We start from the raw sequence: 22,060 nt of genomic DNA on the forward strand, positions 1-22,060 counted from the left end.
TCAACATGGCACACGCTGATCTACCAAGGCTGTCAAACATCTGAAGCCAGAAGGACAACCATAGCACAAGAGAAGCGAGCACTCCGTAAAGCCAGAGTTGCAAAAGCTGCAACAGTGGTGCCCACACGTCTGCCCGACATGTGGCAGAACATTCCGTGCCCGTATCGGCCTTATCAGCCATTTGCGGACACACCGTGGACAGTCCACAACCCGTTAGATGTCAAGGTCCTCTTCGAATACGATGGACGAACAGCAACAACATTCTTCCCCCACTCCCTCCAACACTTTCAGAGAGCCACAAATGACCTCATTTGCACTCCATCCCTGCTCTTCCTGCATTTTCCAAGAGCTTGAAGAGTTGTAAACAGCTGATTTGTGGCGGTTTCAGCTTTGGGAGGGAGGTGAGGAATTGGGACAGTGTGAATCTGGTGATTCAAAAGTACTAAGAGGGAGAAGGAAGTGCAGGACTCCAGTGCCCCAGTGTGTGAAAGATGCGTGGAGGATGGGGAGCAGACAGGGAGTCCACAGACTGCACACCACTGCAGTAAAGAGTAGACAATCAAAGCTTCTGGGGAGAGGAACAGTCCTCAGAAAGAGAAAGATCCCAAGGTGATGGGGATCATCAGAAAAGGAAACTAAGGAAGAATGTTCCTACGGGAAGAGGTTCCAAAAGGAGAGAGTTTTAAGTGCAAAGTTGCAGTGGAACCTGTCCTCAGAGGAAGAAGGATTTCACAAGATTGCTAGAGAAGTCCCAGATGAGAGGAATTATATGCTGTCCTAAGAAAGGATCATTGCAATTTGACCACTGTGGGAGGACCTTTACCCAAGTGGAGAAATACTTCCCTGATGAAAAGCAGCTCTGGCTCTAGAAGAAGATCCATCTCTAAAGGGCATTGTGGGTAACAGACCTAGATCTAAGTGGGGCTGATGGACTAAGGTTAATTCACCCTCCTCTCTCTCTTCCTCTCTCCCTCCCCCCCGAAGCTAAAGATGATGAAGTAAATACCTATTTCATAGAGTCACAGAATAGTATAACTGGAAGGGACCTCAAGAGATCATCAGGTCCAGTCCCCTGCCCTCACGGCAGGATCAAGCACTGTCTAGATCATACCTGACAGGTGTCTGTCTAACCTACTCAAATGTCTCCAGTGATGGAGATTCCACTACCTCCCTAGGCAATTTATTCCATTGTTTAACCACCCTGACAGTTAGGAAGTTTTTCCTAATGAACTTTGTACAATGTGCCATTTTTTGGTAAAATAAAAGTAGACCTTTGAAAGTGTACTGCTCAATATACAGTACATAAGCCTCATAGGACTCAGAGTCAGAATTGCAATGCTACACCAGGCTACTGAGGGTGCTTCAGTATGAGGACTACCAGTATACTCCTCTTGAGCCATTTAAAACACTTTCAATAGCTGGCAATCACAGTATTTGCTAACCACAGGTCTCAGTATTTTCAGACACCTTTTAACACCTTCACAACTTCAAGCCCTTTACATGGTGTCATTTTCCTTATTTGTGTAAGCAGGGGCTGAACTGCTACTTGCTATCAGCCAGCTAAAAGGAGGGGTGGGCGAGCCCACTACAACTGTTTAGCTCTGCAAGGTAACTAATGTTAACTGTTGATATGTAAATACAGCTCAGGAGAGAATACGAGGTGTGGCTATGTAAATCCCATTCAGCCAGGGCTGATGGAGGGTCAGAGTTGGAATGGAATGTGGAGAATTGTAAATAATTTGGGACTGTTGTGGGGGTCACTAATCATGCTACCCCTAAATGTGGGAACTGTAAAACATGCCACCAGTGCTTGCAGGAGAGACACCCCATCATGGTAAGAGGTTTTGGAGGAACAAGCCTCCCCCCTTCCAGAGTTGAGTGAACTGAGCTGGGGGGAAGGGTTAAAGGGCTTGAGTCAGCCTGCTTCACACCTGCCAGGTGTGAATTATAAGACTGGCCCAACCTGCCCCTTTCCCCCTGGCTGCGCTTAGACTGGTAAGTTTTTCCGCTTTGCGCAAAAACTTGCCAGCTGTCTACACTGGCCACTTGATTTTGCACAAAAGCACTGATGTTCTACTGTCCGAAATCAGTGCTTCTTGTGCAAATGCTTTGACGTTCCCGTTCAGGCAAAAGCCCTTTTCTGGAAATGTTTTTGCACAAGAGGGCCAGTGTAGACAGCTAAAAACTGTTTTGCGCAAAAAAGCCCCGATGGCAAAAATGGCGATCGGGGATTTCTTGTGCAAAACTGTGTCTAGATTGGCACAGACGCTTTTCCGCAAAAAAAGCATTTGCGGAAAATCATGCCAGTCTAGACGTAGCCCCTTTGTTTTAGGGACAGACCTAAAGCAGACTCCCAAAGGAGTCTTTTCTTTTGCTAGTCCAGGGGAAGCTGGATTCCTTTGCCAGTCCAGCTGGTGGCTAAAGAGTTGAAATCACGGAGAGCTGAAATCACTGGTTTGGCTGAGAACCAGACCCATTGCAGCCAGTGGAGTGGCAGCGATCAGCAGAGTGGCTGGTGGGAATCACTGGCTGGTGGCGTAACATGGCGCAGAGCGGCAGCAGATGAGGAGTGGCGACCAGCGGCGGCGGCAGGCGAAGAGCGGCAGCAGCAGGCGAGGAGTGGTGGCAGACGACCAGTGGAGCGTCTGGTGGCGTGGGATGAGACAGCTTGTGGAGCATGGCGGACTGTTGTAAAGTGCCCCCTATCTATCCCACCACCCCCATTTCTACCCAGGTTGGGAGGTGAAATCCTGCGGGTGAACTTTGGGACTCTGGGTGGCACGGACCAGGGACAGAGACTTCTGGGGTGTCGGACTCTTTGGACTTCAGGTGATTCTTGGCTGCGGGGGGAGGGAGGGGACTTAGCTCATGTTTGGGTTATGAACTCTGTTTGTGGTGTTTTCCCCAAGTTAATGCCGTATGACTTCTCTGTTTCATTAAATGTTTCTTTCCTACACTCAGACTCAGTGCTTGTGAGAGGGGAAGCATTGCCTCTCAGAGGCACCCAGGGGTGTGTGAATTTCCCAGATTACTGTGTGGGGGCTCAAGCCAGTTCTGTGTGAGATGGACCCTGAGATATTGAACCCAGCCCTGGTTACTGCCAGGCCTACCCAGCAGAAGGGTTACATTTGCACTGGAGCAAAATGTATTCAACATTAAGCTTCAGATGTTGTAAAAACCTGCACACATGCTAGTAACCCTGATGTCAGTTTACAGATTTTATAACCACAAGGGACCATTGTGATCATCTGTGTCAATGATTCTCAATCTGTGGACCACTGGCTGCTTGCAACTCAATACACAAACAGCTTTGGCCCATGTGACATCCTTGGGGCTATCCAGGCAGTACATATATTGTGCGGAGGCATACAGATACTTCAGACTAGGCTTCCTGTTCCGAACTATCTAGTTCGTGCCGCGTGTAGCCGCGGGCATGGAGTCCGCTCTAGCAAACATTTAAAAATGGCAGCGCCCGGCAACATGCAAATGAAGCCTGGGAAATTCAAATCCCGGGCTTCATTTGCAAGTTCGTATGACTACATTAACCACCCTAGTTCGAACTAGGGTGGTAGTGTAGACATACCCTTAGAGTTCTTTGAAGGGGTTAACAAACATGCGGATAAGGGGGATCCAGTAGATATAGTATACTTGGATTTTCAGAAAGCCTTTGACAAGGTCCTTCACCAAAGGCTCTTGTGTAAATTACATGGCCATAGGATAAGAGGGAAGGTCCTTTCTTGGATTGAGAACTGGTTAAAAGACAGGAAACAGAGTAGGAATAAATGGTAAATTTTCAGATTGGAGAGGGGTAACTAGTGGTGTCCCCCAAGGGTCAGTCCTGGGACCAATCCTTTTCAACTTATTCATAAATTATCTGGAGAAAGGGGTATGCAGTGAGGTAGTAAAGTTTGCAGATGATACAAAACTGTTTAAGATAGTCAAGACAGAAGCAGACTGTGAGGGACTCCAAAAAGAGCTCACCAAACTGAGTGACTGGGCAACAAAATGGCAAATGAAATTTAATGTGGATAAGTGTAAAGTAATGCACATCGGGAAAAATAACCCCAACTATACGTACAGTATGATGGAGGCTAATTTGGCTACGACAAATCAGGAAAGGGATCTTAGAGTTATCGTGGACAGTTCTCTGAAAACTTCCACGCAGTGTGCAGCGGCGGTCAAAAAGGCAAATAGGATGCTAGGAATTATTAGGAAAGGGCTAGAAAATAAGACCCAGAATATCTTACTGCCCCTGTATAAAACTATGGTACGCCCACATCTTGAATACTGTGTACAGATGTGGTCTCCTCACCTCAAAAAAGATATTTTGGTCTTGGAAACGGTTCAGAAAAGAGCAACTAAAATGATTAGGAGTTTGGAACGGGTCCCATATGAGGAGAGGTTAAAGCGACTGGGATTTTCAGTTTAGAAAAGAGGAGATGGGGGGGGATATAATAGAGGTATATAAAATCATGAGTGGTATGGAGAGAGCCGATAAAGAAAAGTTATTTATTAGTTCCCTAAATAGAAGAACTAGAGGACACCAAATGAAATTAATGGGTAGCAGGTTTAAAACTAATAAAAGGAAGTTCTTCTTCACACAGTGTGTAGTCAACCTGTGGAACTCCTTGCCAGAGGAGGCTGTGAAGGCTAGGACTATAATAGAGTTTAAAGAGAAGCTGGATAAATTCATGGAGGTTAGGTCCATAAAAGGCTATTAGCCAGGGGATAAAATGGTGTCCTTGGCCTCTGTTTGTCAGAGGCTGGAGAGAGAAGGCAGGAGACAAATCGCTTGATCATTGTCTTTGGTTCACCCTCTCTGGGGCACCTGGTGTTGGCCACTGTCGGCAGACAGGATACTGGGCTAGAAGGACCTTTGGTCTGACCCAGTACGGCCGTTCTTATGTTCTTATGTTCTAATTGCAAATTAGTTTCTACCACAGTATTTTTATTTTTAACTCAAGAGCACTAAAGAGCCAGTACAATTATGAGAGAAAAATGGATTCTTCTCTGGCTCATGCATCAGAAAAAAAGACAGTTGTCTTTTGTAACTGGTGCTCGAGATGTGTTGCTCATGTCCGTTCCAATTTAGATGTGTGCATGCCGTATGCAGAGTTGCCAGGAAAATTTTCCCTAGCTGGAAACCATAGGTCGTCAGGGAGATCCCTAGAGAGGCGCCAGTATGGCTAGGTATAAAGCACCCTGCCAACCGCCTCCTCCCTCAGTTCCCTCTTGCTGGAAGTGACTCCGACAGAGGGGAGATGGGAGGGTTTTGGAATGGACATGAGCCACACATCTCAAAGAACACCAGTTAGGAAAGGCTAATCGTCTTTTCTTCTTCGAGTGATTACTCATGTGCATTCCAATTTAGATGATTCCCAACATAAGAATGGCCATATTGGGCCAGACTAAAGGTCCATTTAGCTCAGTATCCTGTATGTCGACAGTGGCCAATGCCAGATGCCCCAGAGAGAGTGAACAGAACAGAGAATCAAAAAGTACTTTCTCTCCTGTCACCCATTCCCAGCCTCTAACAGAGGCTAGGGACACCAAGCAGCAATCCAGTGTAGAGGTCGGAGATCACCAACCTTCAGTCTGCAGCACTGCCCTTCAAAGTGCAGCCTCCTCTCTAGCATGACATTGGATGGCATAGTAAGATGTACATGCGTGCACCGAGGATCACATGGCTACTTGGCAAATGTCTTGGATGGGGAAATGTGCCAGAAAGGCTGTTGACAAGGCCTGCACCCGAGTCGAATGGGCAGGCGGCTGAGGAACTGGCACCTTTACTACCGTAATTTCGCAAATATACCCCACGCCCAAATATAACCCGCACATGGATATGCCCCGCGGTTTTTTCTATTTCAGTAAAAAAAATCTTGTATACCCCGCGCACAAGTATAACCAAGACTTTTCTGTGCTGGGGGTATATTTGCTAATTTACGGTGTGTGGGGGGCGGGGGGAGGGAGGGAATTAGCCAGCCACTCACCACCCCAGTTCCTGCACAGCCGCCAGCTTCCAGCCTCCGGGCGGGGAGCGCTTATTCTCCTGGTTCCTCCACAGCCGCAGGAAGGGGCGGGGGAGCAGGAACCACCATCCTCCGGGCGGGGGAGCACTCACCTCTCCCCCTCCGTTCCTGCGCAACCGCAGGAACCACCATATTCCGATGAGTTAAAAAAACCCACTGGTGAGTAAAAAAACCCCTATATACCCCGCACCCGAATATATACCGCGGGGGGGGGGGGGGTGCGGGGTTTGTAAAAACGCATATAACCCGTGGGTTATATTCGCTATATTACGGTAATTTGTAACAACTACAAATACACCCAGTGACCCAGAAGGATATTCTCTGGCCAGTAACAGGCAGTCCCTTCATCCTTTCTACTATTGAAACAAACAACTGATTTGACCTCCTGAACAGCTTAGTTCATTCCAGGTAAAAAGCTAAGTCACGCCTGACATCCAAGGAATGTAGGGACCTATCCCAGGAGGGTAAGGTAGGGCTAAGAATGGAACACAGGTAGAAAAATGTCCTGTGATACATGAAACTGGGAAACCACTTTCAAGAGAAACAAAAGATGGGGTCTCAACTGAACCTTATCTTTAAAGAAAACAGTATAAGAAGGTTTCAACATTAACGTTTTTAGTTTGGAAACCTATCTGGCTGAAATAATGGTCACCAAAAACATAACTTTCATTGGAAAATACAATAAAGAACAAGTAGCTAATGGCTCGAATGGAGGAGCCAATAACTTTGACAAAACAATGTTTAAATCCCAATGGGAAATCAGGTCTCTCACATGAGGGTACAGTCTATCCAAGCCCTTAAGGAACTCGCTCACCAAGAGATCTACAAATATCCAATGGCCCCCAAAACCAGGATGGAATGCTGATATGGTGGCCAGGTGCACCTTAATGGACAACGTGGTGGTCCCGTTGTTTTAGCCCCACAAGGTATTCCAAAATAAATGGAACTGAAGCCTGCAATGGCTGGGTGGCTCTCTGTAAAGCCCACATGGCAAATCTCTTCCATTTGAAAGCATACGTAGCACGCATAGATGGCTTCCTACTAGCTGGCAATGCCTCCCTGACTCCGTCATAACCATGAGGGATGGCCAGCAGCCTGGGGACTAAGGGGTTAACTATGTCCCTGTACCTAGCCAGGTATCTGCTCAGCCAATAGAAATGCAGATAGGGATTTCAAACTGAGACAAAGGAATTTTGGGGTTTTTCCCTCCTTTGTCTCTGAGCCAGAGTTTGCTCTCTAGATACACTAAGGGAGACAGACGACATGTCTTACTCCAAGAAAAAGACTCTTCATAATGTGTAAGTACGGTAAAGTCTAGATAAATCCAACAGGTTTTATTGTTTTCTGGTTTGGGAATTTGGATCTGATGTCTGTGCTGTTGGAAATGGTTTTTCCTCTCTTTTGCAACTAAGTTTTGGCCCACGGGGGAATCCTCCATGAGTATATTAATTGGTGGCTCTTACCATCTAGCCATCCCAACTACGCTTGTAACTGGGGTATTGTTTTAATAATAAAAGTTCTTTCTTTTTTTTTAAATTAACCTGGTATTAGTTCATTTCTGTGTCCTGGAAAATCTGTCTGTGGATATCCGCATGCTTCTGACGAGGGGACAGCAATCACAGACTGCAGCTTGTATCTTCTCTTTTGTTTTCAAGCTCTTTCCCCAAAATCCGGGTATTGGGATTTTGGGGAGAACTTTTTATACCAAAGCCTGTAGAGATCAGGTTTTGGGTTGCTTTTGTGGGCTCCCCACTTCTGCATTCATCGTGCCAGAGTGGGGAATAGCCTTGACAATCCCTCCAAGCATTGCTGCTCCAGCATGCTCAACCACGGAGCCTCCAGGCCATCAGGTGTAAAGCATGGAGGCTGGGGTGCAGCAATGTGCTGCGGTTCTGAGACAAGTCCTAGAACAAGGAGAGGAGGGTTGGAGGTGCTACCGAGAGCTGATAGAGCCTTGTGTACCAATATTGCCTGGGCCAGGCTGGTGCTATCAAAATGGTCTGCTCAGTCCTTGCAGACCTTGATCAGCACCTTGGGGATAAAAGGGAAGAGGGAAACACAGAAGGCCTTTCCCCCAGTGAATTTGGAAACCACTGTCCAAAGAGCCCTTGCTGCTGCCCTGGTAGGAACAGAAAGCCCTGCACTTCCTGTTCCTCTTCATAGCAAAGGCATTCAGAGGGGGACAACCCCACATCTAGAAAGGAGCCTGCGCAGCCTCCTACTTGAGGGAAGGGTCCACTCATACAATTGAAACAAGCAGCAGAGGTTATCTGCCAAAGAATTCAGACAACCCGACAGGCACAAGGCCAGTAGGTGCGTCTTGTTGCGCACGCACAACTCCCACAGCAACATCGCCTCCTTGCACAGGGAATAGAGTGAGCACCACCCTGTCTGCTGATATAAAACATTGCTGCGGTGTTGTCCGTGCAAACCAAGACACACTTCCTCCTTATTTCACCCAAAAAGGCCAGACAGGCCAACCTATAGTTCTAAGCTCCTTTATATTTATTGTGCATTGCATATTCTGCTCGAGAACAGACACCCTGAGTCTTTAATCTGCCCAGATGCTTCCCAAGTCTGAGGCATCTGTAACCAAAGTCAGACTGGACTGAGGAGTGTGAAAAGGAAGAACCAGCCACCAGCGAAGAACCTCTATCACCCACGGTGGGACAGTTAGCACTCTGTCCAGATGGTGACGAGATGGCTTATATATGCTGGCCAACCACATCTGTAGGGGGCGGAGCCAAAGCCTAGTGAAGAGGAGGACATGGGTGCAGGACCATATGAATGGGTTGTTTCGAAGGGTCTTCTGACACAGGATGCACCTCTTTAAGCCTCTTAGCTCTGGAAAGAAGGAACCATCTGCTTTCCCACTCCTACTTCTTCTGCACCGGAGAATGGAATCGGTGCCGACAGCTAGTCTTCAGTCACCTATGGTGCCAGGATGTTTTACCTAACTCATTCCTCAGTACCAGTGCACTCCGCACCAATGAAGGCACACTGTGTACCGAGGCTGCTGATTCTGATCCCGCAGCTTGCAGCGCCAGACGGGGGGATCCAGAGACGTCTCCATTAACAGATTTTGGAGGCGGAACTCTGTCTCTTCTAGTTCTTGACCTAAAGGCACTACAGATTTTACACTTGTCTGCTAAGTGGGCCACTCCCAAACACTTTAGGGAGGACATGAGGCTCGCTTGTAGGCATAAACTTCATGCACTGTCTACACTGCCTGAAGCCAGGGAGGCATGCCCCAGGTCCCGAGTGGGGAGAACAAAAACGGAGTCTCCGCTTCGAACGTAACCACTACTTAACACTTAAGAAAAAAATAACTACAAAGAGCAGCTAGGGAAAGCAAACTTGCCCGAGGCAAGAGACTCTAGCTCCGACAACTGTCGCTGGAGGTAAGAAGGAACTGAGGGAGGATGCGGTCAGCACTCTAGGTGTCTCCGCTGCTGACCTACAGTATCCGGCTAGGGAAAATCTTCCCAGTAACTGTGCACATGGTGTATACACACATAAATTGGAATGCACGTGAGCAATCACTTGAAGAAGAATAGTTAACTAACTTAAATTTTCAGAGACATATTCTGCTGTCAATTAGATTTGTGCAATCCCATTGAAATCAATGGAGTTTGAGAGTTGAAAATTAGGAAACAGCTTGATCTGGACCATCTTCAGTAAGGATGAGGCAAAAGTCATTGAACCAGAAAAAATACAGTTTGACTTTATATTGCAAATTGAGTTTACATAGCCAGAAGTTAAAAAAACACAGTTTACTTTTAAAGTGAAAACATTTTCTCTAAAGGTAACTGAGAAACAATGAACATGTAACGACAAGTATGTGTAACTAGAAGATTTACTGGGCTGGTCCTTACCTCAATTTTTTGTTTTTGTTTTTTGGAAAAGAAAATGAAAATGCACGTTTAATTTAAATCATTGGTCTGGGGTGGGAGTGGGGATGAGGGGTTCAGTATGCAGGCTTCCCTGGGGACAATTACCCCAGCCTTCCCTCACTGCAGCAGCTTGAGGCCAAGTAAGAAGCACCTCTCCGTGGCCACTGCAGCCCAGAGCCACAGCTGGGGGAGGGGTGCATGTCATCCGGCTGGGGTAAGTCCAGATTTATCTGCCTCCTGCACTCTCCAGCCAGAGTGAGGAATGCAGCAAACTGTGTATTTTCCCCTCACTCCTTGACGAAGGGGAACAGCCAACAATGTTCCAGTATAAACCAGAAGTGCAAAAGGGTGGAGCTTCAGTCCCCCTCGGGGACTCTAATGGGTGCCTGGGGCCTGGGAGACTTGGAGCTGGGGCCATCTGAGATGGGGGTAGGGGACATGCCCCCAGTCAACGCCTTTCACCTGCTTCGTGATTCTGTCTCTTTTCTGTGTGGTTTTATGAGAAGAAATCCCATTCCAGGCACATCCCATTTTCCTGGCACAGCAAAACCCTTATGTTGTTTTAAGTTATGATAAGAGGAAGCTGTATAACAAATTTGGTGATCCAGGCTCTCACCATTTAGGCAGAGTTTCTTAATGGACAAACAGACAAACTCTCTCAAATATACAGGAGAAAGTAGATTAATATACATGGCATGAAGTACTGCTTCCTTAGCAAAAGCCTCAAAGAGAAATAAGACTTGGATATAAAGTTCAACAGGGAACATGGAAATATAAATTTAAAATGCTCCACTGATGGTAAAATTATCTTTAAAATTATAACAAATTTTAATTTTACATTATAGAAATTCTGTCATTAATCAAAAGGGCATCTGAAGTGGAGTTCTAAAAATGATCATATTTAATATAGACATAAAGACTAAGAATATTACAGTGCCAGAAATAAGTGCTAAATTCTGTTTGGAGCAAAAGACTAATAAGTAAGAGAAAATTTCTCGGCTACATTCAGTGGGACCAAGATTTTGCCTGTAGTCCTCCTGGAATCATCTCCTTTTTAAAGATCTGTGGGGCACAACAAACTGAAGGATGTCTAAATTTTTTGTTTTTCCATCATATGGAAAGTGTAATTCCTCTGCTTAGCAAAGAAGGAAAGATAATAAATGTTCACATAAAAAAAACTGAAGAGCTTAGTGATTGTTTTGCTTCAGTATTCACTGAAAAGCTTAATGATGACCAGATATTCAACACAATTAACATTAATAAGGGAGAAGGAACATAAGTCATCGTAGGGCAAGAAAATATTAAAGAATATTTTAAGTCAGTAAGGCCTGATTAAATTAATTTTAGAATACTTATGGAACAAACTGAAGCAATCTCAGAGCATTAGCAATTATCTTTGAGAATTCGCGGAGAACAAGATATCCCAGAAGACTGAATAAGGGCAAACATAGCATCTATATTTAAAAAGGGGAACAAGAAAGATCCAGAGAATTAGTGACCATTCAGCCTAACTTCAATACCTAGCAAAATACTGAAGCAATTTATTAAACAATCAATTTGAAAGCACTCAGAGGACAACACAGTTATAATGTTCAGCATGGATTTGTCAAGAAAAAATCATGACAAACCAACTTAATTTCCTTCTGTGATAAGATTACGGATCTAGTTGTTGGGGAAGCAGCAGATGTAAAATTAGGGATGTACAATTTCGATTAATTAGCTAATCGACTAGTCGATGCGATTCGCATCAACTATTCGATTAGTCGATAAGGGTGCTTCCACCAGGCTGTTGCTACACTTCAAAGGCAAAAGTGCAGGGGGGAGCACGGAGCCAGTGCATGCTCCCCGCAGCGTTTCAAAGCGGCAGCGCCTCATGAAACCTGGGGTCTGTAGAGAGTCCCCAGCTGACCATGAGCTCCACGTGGCACTGCTGGTTGAAGCACCTCATCCTATTTCCTCCCCTCCCTCCCGCTGCCTCTTTCTGATAGAGGCGGCAAGGGCGGGGGAATGACTAGTCAACTAGCGTATCAACTATCTGATAAGCATATGCTTATCAGATAGTCTACTAGTCGATTAGTCGTTCACATCCCTACATAAAATACCTTGATTTTAATAAGACATTTGAAACAGTTCCACATTACATTCTTATAAAAAAGGAGAAATATAGTTTAGATAAAATTACTGTAAGGTATGTGTGACAGAATACATCTCTGCATCCATACCCTACACACTGCTGGAATGTTTGTACAAAATATGCTTTGTAAAGTATCATTTGAAAACTCATAATTTGCTGGTTAGTATTGTCCTGATAAAATAAGTGAGGCAATTAGTCCCAGGTGAACTTGAATTGCCTAATTCCTCTTTATGAATTCTGTCAGAGATGGGCTGAGTCCCTGACCCTTTCAGAAGGCCAGCTACCCTCTAACAGTGAGACATTAGTGTTACATTAAAGAGAGAAGATTTTATTTCATTTTGGAGCTATATATTATAACTTTGAAAAAATACCTAATTATGGGTCAGGACTTTAACTACATAATGTTCTCCATATCTTCACAAATCCTCCTCATTTTCACTACAATTCCTGAGTTTCCCTGATGTCCTTCAGATACTGTTTGAAGATAGGGCATTGACTGATGTCCTGCTGCTTTTTTTTTCTGTTTAAAAAAGCAAAGGTTTGTTTGTTTTGTTCTTCCTCCAAGTGAATTAAATTACATTTTCTTTTCCTGTTCTTTGAGAAGCAGCTGAAATAACTCATATGTCCCATATCTCACAATCCATCTTTTCTACTGCAAAATAAAACATTTTGTAAAATAATTGGCTGACAAAAGGTGCAGCCTTTTTGGCTGATGTTTTTTGGAGCATGTGGCTTTTTTCTTTGAACAGCTGTGAATGCTAACATTTTTTCTAGATATCTCCAATCATACCATTAGTAATAAAGTCAATTTGTTTAGCCAAACAATGCTCTGCGCTGTCCTTTAAAACAAAAAAAACCTTCCTTTGCCAAGGCCTAAGTAAAGGGTGATTTCATATTTATATAAGGAATTAAATTAATAAAAAGGCTGTAAAAACTGAAAAGGCCAAGAGGACTCGGGGGGGAGGGGATGGGAGTGGTTGTTCCACAACTTACATAATATAACAGGGAGAGTGACGATTAATCAATACCTTCATACAATGAGCACCACAAAGCCAGCATATGAAGCGGGGAACTACGTCATTAAAGGCCAATAACAGATATTAAGGAGGGTGCCCAGGTTCCATATTTCTCAAGGAATTAGGTGTCTGAAAACAGCACACCGGGAGGCATACACCGGGAGGCTTATCGAAAAAGCTTCAAAAGCAGGGGTGGGGAACCTCAGACCTGGGGGTCGAATATGGGCCCTGGCTTACCTCGATCCAATTCCTGAGGCTAAGGTCCCCCCTGCATTGGGGAGCCTGTGCTGATGCTCTAGCACCCCACCCCACCCCACCATGGGGCTGGAGTACACAAAAATCTACTAGGCTGGGCCCTTCAAGGCTCTGGTGTGCAAAAGGAATGTGGGGAGTATCTTTTTCCTTCTTAGTCAAGCACCAGGTCAGTGAGGATTTGGTGACTTTTTTTTTTTTTTTTTTTTGCTTCTAACTTGTGTGCGGTCCCTAACCCAAAACCAGTTCCTCAACCCGTTCTTAAAAAAACCAAATAGACACAGTGTGAGATGCAAAGTATTGTCACAGACCAAAAACTTTCTATCAGAGGAAATAGAGTAGGAATAAATGTTTTCATCATGGCAAATGATGAATAGCAAGGATTGAAGGACCAGGTTAGGTCTCACATTACTGAAGGTATTTATTAGTGATCCTGGAAGGGTGTATATGTGCATTGAAGTTGCAAAATTTGCAGATGACAGTTATTTAAGTGGTAAAGTGCAGAGGGGACTATGATAAGGATGTTACATTTTGATTAATCAATTAATTGAGTAGTCGGTGGAATTTCCATCATCTATTCAATTAGTCGATAAAGGGGGCACTGGCTATCCTGCTGCTGCAATTCTGTTTGAAACGTACAAGAGCTGCCACGGCTCTTGTATATTTCAAACAGAGAATTGTAGCAGCAGGGACACCTCTGCCTCCACTACCCCTCGTGGAGATGATGCTGGGGGAACCGGCTTTTAAGCTGGCTCCCCCCAGCACCGGCTCCTGCTCCCCCTCTTCTAGAGGCAGCAAGGGGTGTGTGAAGCAACTAATCAAGTGACTACTTGACTATCCGATAAGCTTGCGCTTATCGGATAGTTGACTAGTCACTTCCATTCCTAGACTGTGAAGAACTTCAGAGGGAATTAAGCATGCTTGACGAATGGACAATACAGGCAGTCCCCGAGTTACACGGATCCGACTTATGTCAGATCCGCACTTACCAACGGGGCTTTTCTTGCCCCGGAACTCGCGGGCAGCGGGACCACCCAGACGCGCAGTGGTCCCGCCACCGCGTCCTCCGGGGCGAGAAAAGCTGCTCCGGGTGTCCCTGGTCTGCTGGGGGGGTCCCCAGCAGACCAGGGACACCCCGAGCAAAGCCGCAGAGGCGCGGGACCCCGCCGCCTCTGAGGCTTTGCTCCGGGTGTCCCTGGTCTGCTCGGGGTGTCCCTGGTCTGCTGGGAGGGGTCACCCCGAGCAGACCAGGGACACCCAGAGCAAAGCCGCGGAGGCGGCAGGGTCCCCGCCTCCAAGGCTTTGCTCCGGAGCAAAGCCGCGGAGGCGCGTGACCCCGCCGCCTCTGCGGCTTTGCTCGGGGTGTCCCTGGTCTGCTGGGGACCCCTCCCAGCAGACCAGGGACACTCCGAGCAGACCAGGGACACCCGGAGCAAAGCCGCGGAGGCGGCAGGGTCCAGCGCCTCTGCGGCTTTGCTCCGGAGCAAAGCCTTGGAGGCGCGGGAGCCTGCCGCCTCTGCAGCTTTGCTCCGGGTGTCCGTGGTCTGCTGGGGACCCCCCCCCCAGCGGACCAGGGACACCCGGAGCAAAGCCTTGGAGGCGCGGGACCCCGCAGCCTCTGCGGCTTTGCTCCGGGTCTCCCTGGTCTGCTGGGGGGGGGGGGGGGGGGAGGGCACAGCTAGTGCGCCCCTCCCCCCCAACAGACCAGGCTTTTGTTGTGGACACCTGGGGTAGAGCAGCTGGGGTGCTGCCGGGTTAGTCCTGGGGGGACCTACCCGGCAGCGCCCCAGCTGTTCTGTCCGAGGCTCCAGATTCAGCTGCTGTTTAAACTGATCAGTGGCTGATTCCAGGAAGCTGGGGGCAGAGCAACTCTGCCTAGGGCTTCCTGTAGTCAGCCCTGGTCAGTTTCAGCAGCAGCGGCTGAATCTGGAGCCAGTTCCGAGTTACGTACAAATTCAACTTAAGAACAAACCTATAGTCCCTATCTTGTACGTAACCCGGGGACTGCCTGTACAATAGAAAACTAAGCTCAACGTTGATAAATGCAAAGGATATTAGAAAAACAAATGTAAACTTTAAGTCTCCTAAATTAGTTGTAGCAACATGAAAAAGGGGATCTGGGCATAAATCAGGTGAATATTTTGGATTAAGCTGTCTTTTCACACTATCATCTTGCTGATCTGTATGCTGCAGGGATATGATGCAGTTAAAAACTACAGCTGGGTGAGAAATGCATTTCTGAGTTTACAGTTTTTTTGGTGTCCAAAAGTGAAAATCTCAAAGTTTTGCAACTCAAAATAACCAATGGTGATGGAGGAGGGTGCCAACTTCAATGTTATGATAAGTCTGTATTGATTTCAAACTTTTATTTTTAATCTTTTCAGACTAATTAGCTTAAATTTCAAAGCGAAAAACTGTTTCAAACTGGAAAAAATAGAAAATATAAAAATAAAACCAACAATTTCACCTATTAAGATTTGAAACAAACATTGTCTTGTCAATCCAATTAATTTGTTCTAACCACTCATAATATATTTCATTTTAAGTTAGAAAATGTTCCATTTGATTCCTCTCATTTACCTCATTTGTAAAATGAATGATTTTTCTTATTTGTGTACTCTGTGAAAAAACTGATGGTACAACCTCTCACTAAAATATTTGACGAAAATAGAATAAGAACAATTTTGTCTAGCAAAATTTAAATTACTTGGTTTTTGGACACCCTCCCCAATTCCACAATGAAGTGTTCTGCTGCAACAGATTCAAGAAGACACCTTATATATGTGCTTAAATGTTTGAATATATTCTTTCATCCTTGCCCTCAACAGGAAGGAGATGAATGACAATAGTGATAAAATAATCCTGACATTAAAATATTACTTATACATCATCATAGACAGAATGATGCAAAAGTGTCAGATCTAATGTTCAAATACAGTATAATAAATTAAGACGCTGATTTTTATACTATTACAAAACTATTAAGCATATTTACAAGGAGCAGGCAAAATACAGCCCATGGGCCCAAGATGCCAGATCTCTCAGGCTCCCTGCCCCACCCTCACACACCACTCAGAAAAGCTGAATGGGGGGGGGGGGCGGGGGAAGCGGGCATGTGCTTCTTTGAATTCTGCAAGTCCAGACTGGGCAGACAGGGTGGGGAGGAGAGCCTTTTTGCATACTGCTCCCACCCCAAGAACCATCTCGCAACTCCCATTAGCTGGTTTCCAGCCAATGCAAGCTGTCTGTTTGTATGACAGGCAGCGCATGAAGTACCCCTTTCCATAGGCTCGCAGCATTCAGAGAAGCACATGGCGCCCACAGGCCATTACTCTGAGTGGCATGCACGGGCAGGACAGACAAAAAGTCTGCCTGAGGAACCTGCTGGGCTGCTGGCCTGGAGCCGCCCAGGTAAGCACAAAAGTGACTTGACATTTTTTAAATTAAGACCTGGGACTTGACTCGAAAGTGACTTTATGGACTCGAGACTCGACTTGAACTGTAGTGACTTGAGACAACTTGGACTTGACAATGACGACTTGAAGACAACACTGGCCCCCTCCCATAAAAATTATTGCCCAGCCCAATGACTAGTGTTCCTGAACCCTTTGAAATGTTTATTTAAAATGAGGAAAGTAGTATATTCTATAAATTACCATTTAATCAGAGGAAGTTTTTCTATATCCCTATGAAATACATTTGACAATCAACACATATGCAGCCCTGTCCATCATGTTTAAAAGTCTGAGGAATAAGGCTGTAAATTTTACACCTTAGAGACTAACATGCCCTTCTTCATAAGAGATGAGATGAGCTCCACTTCAGCTGGGTGTTGCCCAGGAAAGCTCATGACACTATCCATATGTTAGTCTCTAAGGCGCTACAGGACTACTCAGAGCTTTCTATCGTGTGAGTTTAGCTCTGTGCTGGTTATTTTTTCATGCCATGTAAACATGCAGCTGCCCTCAATTACCCGTAAGGAACGGGGTCCCTAGCCTCTGTCAGCGCGTGGAGATGGATGGCAGGAGAGAGATCGCTTGATCATTTCCTCTTAGGTTCACTCCCTCTGGGGCACCTGGCATTGGCCACTGTCTGCAGACCGGACACTGGGCTGGATGGAGGTTGGTCTGACTTGGCCGGTCTTATGTACCAGGCACAGTTCCTCCAGCGGCGCATGCACACGAGAGACCAGCACCAGCAAGCCACCCCATCGGGCAGAAGCAGCCTTGGCCCGCCGGGCCACTCCTGCCCCCGCCGGCTCGCCGCCAGGGAAGCCGCACGCTCCTGCCGGTGTATAGGCAAAAAGTGAAACCGCTCCGTTTTTGTGACGGTCACAGTTTCTGTCAAACAAACATGACATTCGGTATAACTGCTCAGGAATTGCTACCTTTGCTGGCTGGTTGCAAATTCAGAGGGACTGTGTTTTTTGGTAGAAAAATCTCTCAATTTGCTACCTCCTGTCTAACGGACTCAGGGGTCACAAATTCAGAGGAATGGTTGCAAATTCAGAGGGACTGTGTTTTTTGGTAGAAAAATCTCTCAATTTGCTACCTCCTGTCTAACGGACTCAGGGGTCACAAATTCAGAGGAACTGTGTTTTTTGGTAGAAAAATCTCTCAATTTGCTACCTCCTGTCTAACGGACTCAGGGGTCACAAATTCAGAGGGACTGTGTTTTTTGGTCGAAAAATCTCTCAATTTGCTACCTCCTGTCTAACGGACTCAGGGGTCACAAATTCAGAGGAATGGTTGCAAATTCAGAGGGACTGTGTTTTTTGGTAGAAAAATCTCTCAATTTGCTACCTCCTGTCTAACGGACTCAGGGGTCACAAATTCAGAGGGACTGTGTTTTTTGGTCGAAAAATCTCTCAATTTGCTACCTCCTGTCTAACGGACTCAGGGGTCACAAATTCAGAGGAATGGTTGCAAATTCAGAGGGACTGTGTTTTTTGGTAGAAAAATCTCTCAATTTGCTACCTCCTGTCTAACGGACTCAGGGGTCACAAATTCAGAGGAATGGTTGCAAATTCAGAGGGACTGTGTTTTTTGGTAGAAAAATCTCTCAATTTGCTACCTCCTGTCTAACGGACTCAGGGGTCACAAATTCAGAGGAACTGTGTTTTTTGGTAGAAAAATCTCTCAATTTGCTACCTCCTGTCTAACGGACTCAGGGGTCACAAATTCAGAGGGACTGTGTTTTTTGGTCGAAAAATCTCTCAATTTGCTACCTCCTGTCTAACGGACTCAGGGGTCACAAATTCAGAGGAATGGTTGCAAATTCAGAGGGACTGTGTTTTTTGGTAGAAAAATCTCTCAATTTGCTACCTCCTGTCTAACGGACTCAGGGGTCACAAATTCAGAGGGACTGTGTTTTTTGGTCGAAAAATCTCTCAATTTGCTACCTCCTGTCTAACGGACTCAGGGGTCACAAATTCAGAGGAATGGTTGCAAATTCAGAGGGACTGTGTTTTTTGGTAGAAAAATCTCTCAATTTGCTACCTCCTGTCTAACGGACTCAGGGGTCACAAATTCAGAGGAACTGTGTTTTTTGGTAGAAAAATCTCTCAATTTGCTACCTCCTGTCTAACGGACTCAGGGGTCACAAATTCAGAGGAACTGTGTTTTTTGGTAGAAAAATCTCTCAATTTGCTACCTCCTGTCTAACGGACTCAGGGGTCACAAATTCAGAGGAACTGTGTTTTTTGGTAGAAAAATCTCTCAATTTGCTACCTCCTGTCTAACGGACTCAGGGGTCACAAATTCAGAGGAACTGTGTTTTTTGGTAGAAAAATCTCTCAATTTGCTACCTCCTTGCTAACGGACTCAGGGGATGCTGGTGTTTTGCCTTGGGCGGGGGCCTTTTGCTCCTGGTCCATGGGTCACAAATTCAGAGGAACTGGGGTTTTTGGTCCTCAAAACATTTCCCTCAAAACATTTCCCTGAGAATTGTTCAAAACAGGAAATAGTTAGTGAATTTGAAATAGGAAAATCAATCCATATAACAGTCAGTTCAATTAGAAAATATGAGATGAATATTGCATACGTATAAGCAAGGTCAAACAATATTAACATGGCCTGATTGTCAAGCCACTGACAATACAGACATACATTAAGTTAAGGACCATGCACAATTCTCCAGAATTGATGTGTGACCAAAAAAGGATGTATCCCATCAATGATGATCTAATGTTTTTTGAGAGTGCTATTACCTAGAACCTTGGTTATAGTCATTGCTTGACAAATAAGAGAAAACATGACTTGACAGACAGAAAAGGGACTGGCCACCACAAGAAAAAAATGTACTTAAAGCTAATAAATTCCGAGTAATAATAAGAACAGTATTTGCAAATACATTAGTAATAAAATATGCTCCCTGTTATCAATGCATGCATTATAATCTTCAACTTTCTGCCCTATTTTTCCATGTCTCCTCCCATTGCTCCAGAAGCTACCCTATAAAATGCTGCCTCCTAACCCCTAAAACTCATAGTTCATAAAGCAGATGAATGAACAATAAAACAGTTCTGTATGAATATTGGACAAGTAAACGTACCTTCCATAATGATGTGTGTAGTACAGGAAAGTTTTTGCGTGTTGAAAATATATGTGGAACAGATACTGTAGAAAAAGTATTATGGATGTGAATTAAAAGAAATAAGTAGAACACTTGGGGTGTGTCTAGACTACAGGGTTTTGTCGACAAAAGTGGACTTTTGTCAACAAAACTATACCTGCGTCCACACTGCCTTTGAGTTATGTCGACATATGTAAACACCATTCTATGAGGAATAATGTCTTTTATCGACAGAGTTCTGTCGATAGAAGGCATTATTACATCTACACTGTCCTTTGCGTCCACACTGTTATGTCGACAAAGCGTCTTGCTTTGTTGACAGAACTGGATGTAGTCTAGACGCTCTTTGTCGACAGAAGCTTTGTCGACAGTATCTGTCGACAAAAATTCTGTTGACAAAACCCTGTAGTCTAGTTATACCCATACATATGACTATGACTTGATACTCAATACTGCATTTAAAGAATCAGTTAACAAAAATGTTAATTGTCAAAAATAATATATTGTAACTAGATTATAGAGAAAATTGTATATCACTGTAATGGATGTGAGGTTCTGCACAAAATTGGTCCCTGTTACAGATATAGTACTGGGGTGAGCTTAGCAATTCTATCAATTCTACACAGCCATTAATTCGAACTAATTAATTCGAACTAGGCGTTAGTCCTTGTAGAATGAGGTTTATCTAGTTCGAATAAGCGCTCCGCTAGTTCTAATTAAGTTCGACCTAGCGGATCGCGTGTGTAGCGCCTCTCTGAGTTAATTCGAATTAACGTCTCTTAGTTAGGGTACGTCTACACTACAAAGTTATTTCTAAGTCCTTCTTCACACTTAATTTTTCCAGAGAGAAGGTCAGTGTTCTTGTGCAAATACTCAAGGCCGGATAAGAAAAGGGGCAAGATTTTCTGAAAGGGGGGATGATTTGGAGCAAAATATTGCCAATCTAGACACTGCTACATTTTTTTATATTTTTATTAGAACCGTGAAAAGCTCAAAGGAAAATAAAAATGCACTAGAAGGCACACGGTGGGATATCACAGTGTATGAGGAATGCAAGGGAAGTTATTTCTGTTCATCACAAGTCACAGGCCCCATCTCAGGACCTGGCTGTAGTGCGGACATGATGTGGCTCAGACACGTGCTCTGTCACTGGAAAAATCCTCTCATGTTGCAGCTGTACTCTTGACTGGGGGAATCTCAATACACTAGGACTACTGCCCAGTGTCCCCCTGAATGAAACTGGCTCCAGATGGTTCCAGCTCCACCCCATGACTCATCTCCAGTTTCACTGTTCCTTAGAAATGATTCTAATCTGCGTCTAGTTCACATGGATGATTGTCTGGCCACCCTGGCTCTGGTTGTTGCAGCTTTGAATACAGCACAAGTCTGCTCTGTGGCCTGCTTCTGTGACTCTGCTACGAACACTGACATGCTTCCTGTGCTGATTTTGTGGCACCTGTGTCTCTGGCCCTGCTCAGATCCACAGCTCAGCTCTGAGAAATGCTCTATGTAGGGTTCCCAGGTGTACAGTTTTGAACACACAGGCAGTCAGTCCATTATTTTAACTTTCTATTTTCGAAAAAAATTTATAAAGTATTATTGATTCAATAGCACTGTCTTCAGCATGTGATCAGGACGATGGAATGTCCAGTGTGACATAATGGGAAGTGTGCACAGTATTGGTGAAAACATCTGGCAAGACTAGCTCTATGCTAAGCTGGGGCCAAATGTGTCTGAACAAGGGTAATTAAGCACACACAGAGCACAGGAAACCAAGAGCATCCTTGCTCCCTGATTAGCCTGACCACCCTGTTAATGTGGATAGCCTAGACGATTGGACTCTAACCGTTTTTCAAGGGGACTGTCAGTATCAAGGCAATGATTTCAGATTCAACCCTCTACTTTCTGTTGGTGTTGTGAAATAGCCAAGCCAAACACCACAACGGAGTTTTATTAAGGGAAATACAATGGCACTGTGGCAGCAGGCACAGTAACACAGATGGGTCTGGACCCTCGCCTGTTATCAAGGCTTGGTATTGTGGACAGTGGATTGGTGAGGTGGTGGGAAGTGAAGGGGGGATGTGCAGTGGGGGAGATAGATCTATGGGTGTCAGTGCACTGTGAAGTGTGTGGGGTCTGAGGAGCACTGCAGTTGTGCTGGTG

At 45.2% G+C, this 22,060-nt stretch overlaps 1 protein-coding gene across 6 annotated transcripts in view; it reads right to left on the reverse strand.

Moving 5' to 3' along the window:
- CC2D2A (coiled-coil and C2 domain containing 2A) overlaps window positions 1-22,060 on the reverse strand; it is a 138,861-nt gene that overhangs the window by 111,066 nt on the left and 5,735 nt on the right. The window contains exon 2 of one of the 6 annotated variants that reach the window (XM_075930703.1): window positions 12,428-12,576. The exons of 4 other annotated variants lie outside the window; for them this stretch is intronic. The gene's annotated coding sequence lies outside the window, so the exon portion shown is untranslated. Of the gene's footprint in view, window positions 1-12,427; window positions 12,577-17,297; window positions 17,894-22,060 lie in introns of those variants that run through there. One more of the 6 variants, XM_075930705.1, reaches the window with a different exon arrangement.

Source organism: Pelodiscus sinensis, chromosome 5 (assembly GCF_049634645.1).
Source record: "Pelodiscus sinensis isolate JC-2024 chromosome 5, ASM4963464v1, whole genome shotgun sequence".
Taxonomy (NCBI): Eukaryota; Metazoa; Chordata; order Testudines; family Trionychidae; genus Pelodiscus; species Pelodiscus sinensis.